At 34.7% G+C, this 3580-nt stretch overlaps 1 protein-coding gene across 4 annotated transcripts in view; it reads left to right on the forward strand.

The window, feature by feature from the left end:
• Positions 1–2884, forward strand: part of LOC137008850 (whey acidic protein-like) — a 27838-nt gene extending 24954 nt beyond the window's left edge. For all 4 annotated transcript variants that reach the window (XR_010892813.1, XR_010892812.1, XR_010892814.1 and 1 more), the window contains one exon: positions 2212–2884. The gene's annotated coding sequence lies outside the window, so the exon portion shown is untranslated. The remainder of the gene's footprint in view (positions 1–2211) is intronic.
• The last annotated feature ends 696 nt before the right edge of the window (positions 2885–3580 follow it).

The raw sequence follows: 3580 nt of genomic DNA on the forward strand, positions 1-3580 counted from the left end.
CATTTTCTGGTCAGACATTTTGTACAATATCAGTTTTCCCAGTTTCCTAATCTCCCTCCTGATTCAAAAATGGACACCCTTCTCTCTCTTAGTAAAGACAGAAGAAGGATAATCTCTGTCATTTATGAATCAATAGATTTTTTAAATCCTGACCCCTCTGAATCACTCAAGAATATATGGGAACAAGAGCTGGGGTTCACTATACCTGGAACAGAGTGGGATTATATATGTGATTTAGTACATTCTTCCTCCATATGCACTCTACATAGTTTGATGCAATGCAAGATTATAGAGCAAACTACACTAACCAGGCTAGCCAAAATATACCCAGACAGGAGGGATGCTTGCAATAGGTGCTGACAGTCTCCATCAAATCATACTCACATGTTCTGGTCCTGTCCAAGACTGACAGAATTTTGGTCTAAAATATTTGATACTTTAAAAAAAAACTTTAATACATCAGCCACTCCAAACCTTTTAACAGCTCTGTTTGGAATTACTTTTAAGCCAAACTTGCCTTGATCAATGCAACAGGTTGTTGCTTTCACAACATTATTGGCCAGGAGAAGTGGAAGCATGCATCCCCGCATTCATATAATAAATGCATAGAAGAAATTTTGTTGTGCTTAAAGCTGGAAAAAATTCACTATTCTTTAAAAGGGTCTTTAAAAAGCTTTCATAAAACATGGAAACCATTGTTAAACTATATTGATAACACTGATCTGTCACCTGATGCAGAAGAGGATTAACTTTTTTTTCTTTCTTTTTTTCATTTTATTATTGTGTTTTGTTTTGTATTATTTTTATTTTTTTTACATTAATTGTATCATTTAATGACTACACTTAGTGTTTTTGTTACTTGCTCTGGTTTTTGCGGTCATGGTTTGGATATTAGGGATGGGGGGATTGTAATGAGGGGGAGAAAAGCAGAACAGTGTTTTTTTCACTTGTGTAAATGTAAAAAAAATGTTAATAAATATATTTGGAAAAATGCAGAAGAAGTTAACAGATGTGTGATGTCAACCTAATTTGGCAACCAGTTCCATTCATTTGGGAAAACCCTGTGGCAGGCAATTTATTGAATTGTGAATAGAATATTATGACTCTTTCTAAAATGCAAGGGTTATGAGGATGTTTTAGTCATAATTGATAAGCTCTTAATGTGGGTTGAAGTTTTTACCACCAATAAAGGCTAAAATATTGGATTGAGACATCATTACCAGATGGGGATTGTCACACACTATTGTTTCTGATCAGGAAACACACTTTACTGGTCAGGTATGTCAGGAAGTCTGTAGACTTCTGGAAATTAAATGGCATTTTCATTGCATAATACAACTACAACCATCAGGCATGGTTGAAAGAGTTAATCACACTCTGAAAACAAGATTATTTCTGTGTAGTATCTGTTCATCGGCTAACAAAGAAACTGGGCTGAGTCATTTTAAGATTATCACAGGTCGACGAATGTCATTAATCCTTACTGAGGCAGATGATTTTAATGTCAGAATTTCTTTTGGTGTATTGTATGGTTTTGACTGAATCAATAAAAAACAAAGCACAGAATAAAATTCAGAATGCATGGAAATTGCATTGGGTAAATAATTTATGTTAAGAAATTGCAGCATTCAAGTTTAGAACCATGATGAAATGGTTCCTACACTCTAAAAAAAAATGCTGGGGTTGGGTTTGCCCAATGTGCTGGTCAGTTTTATTTTACCCAACTGTTGTTTAAAAATGACTTTATGGCTGACTTAAAATGAACCCAAAATAGGTTGGAAAACTGAATTAAAACAACCCAAATTTTTTACTCAGCATTTTTGTAGTTTTATTAGTCACCCCTTCAGCTGTGAAATGGTTGGGCAAGGCTATAGACACATATTAGTCTTTATAAATAAGTTCATACTCCCAAATTTTAAATGAGACTGGCAAAGGATGCTGTAGGATGGAGTCAAGGGAAAGAACCTTGTCTTTTATTGACTTGGGGGCCTACCTCATGATGAAGATATGGCGGGTGGGGGCTAAGATGGTTAATTTGCACCAAACTACAGTTTACCAGCCAAATGGTCTCTATGATCTTTGTTTATCTGTAGAGGTTGTAATGGAGTCAAAATAATTCCGACAAAGTTTAAACAAACTTGTTTTTCAAAAAGAGCAGACTCCATTCTTGGAGTGAAAGTTTTCCATTCTCTTGTTTTTATATTTTCACAGATCAATGTCGGCGACCTTCAAGAAGTTCACAGAGAGACTTCAAGCCCTATCACATCGAGGACATTATGTGGCAACAATACTGGCAATCAGATAAACAGGAGCTCCAGTCAGAGAGACAGAACGTCGAGATAGTTCTTCTGGAGGAATACACTACTGATACATTCCAAGAACAGTGTACAAAGACATTTTAAGAACAAACTACTAGATATTTCATGAACTAAAATATTCTGAATTAATTCTGGATTAATTTGGCATTGTTTTAGCTCATAAGTGTGACAAAGTGCTTATTATATCCAGTTACTGGGTGCGTTAATATTTTCCTCAATCATCTAAATCCACTGTATTACCACTATATGATTTATTTTTCCGATAATTGGACAAGTAACATCGGCGAAGAAATCAACTAGCTAGCTACAACTGTTTCCTGAAACCATATTGTTGCAAATTTGTAGATCAACCATGTTAGTTAATGATGTCACGCTGGTAGTTGAGTAATAACATCTTTTAATGAATTCCATTGCGTATGGACACAGCATCTGAGGCTTAATTCTCATTTTTCTCAGATTTATTTAAAGATTCAACCATATGCTTCTTCTTACATACTAGAGCATGTACTGTATGCACATGTGCACCCTTGCACATGCAATTTAAATCTCTTGACAAACTAAATGACATGAAGGAAATTTGTTTATAATCGAAATAAAGAATATAGACTGTAACATCAGCTTGTTTGTTTTGCTCAAGATAATGATTTATTAAATCCATATGTCATAAAACAAGAAATTCACAGGTGGAGAATTGTAATTCCAACCACACAACTTTGTGATGTTCGTTGGAGCTATGGTGCGGCAAACATAGACTCGTTGAAGTTGATAACGAAGGAACCATAGTTGGCTAACAATGCTTTTGGGAAACGCATTGAATGATTTGTGCAATCTGAATGGTGCACCAAAACTGACAATTCTAATATCAAAATGATAAACCTGCCAGACAACTTATATTCTATGAGTTAATGTTGAGATGACAAATGGCAAAAGTGAAAGGTAAAAAAAACAAAAAATAAACAGCCAATATGACATAATAAAGACTAGATTTTCACAATGACTTTTGGAAATTCCAGTTGTACTAAATTACAGGGTGAAACTGGTGCACAATTTTGAACCACTGACAATATCAAATCCTTATAGATGTGTCTTTAAGGTATAGTTTATTTTTCCTGGGACAACAAACTGCTGTTCAAGAGCAGAAATTATTCTCATTAACATTACAGTTCATGGGATTTGACTGCATACAACAGTACTGATTCTAGCTATTAGTTTGCTCTTAATATGAAATCTGAAGGGAATTTTTCCCAGCACATTGAAGGGAA

This window comes from Chanodichthys erythropterus, chromosome 20 (assembly GCF_024489055.1).
Source record: "Chanodichthys erythropterus isolate Z2021 chromosome 20, ASM2448905v1, whole genome shotgun sequence".
Classification (NCBI taxonomy): domain Eukaryota; kingdom Metazoa; phylum Chordata; class Actinopteri; order Cypriniformes; family Xenocyprididae; genus Chanodichthys; species Chanodichthys erythropterus.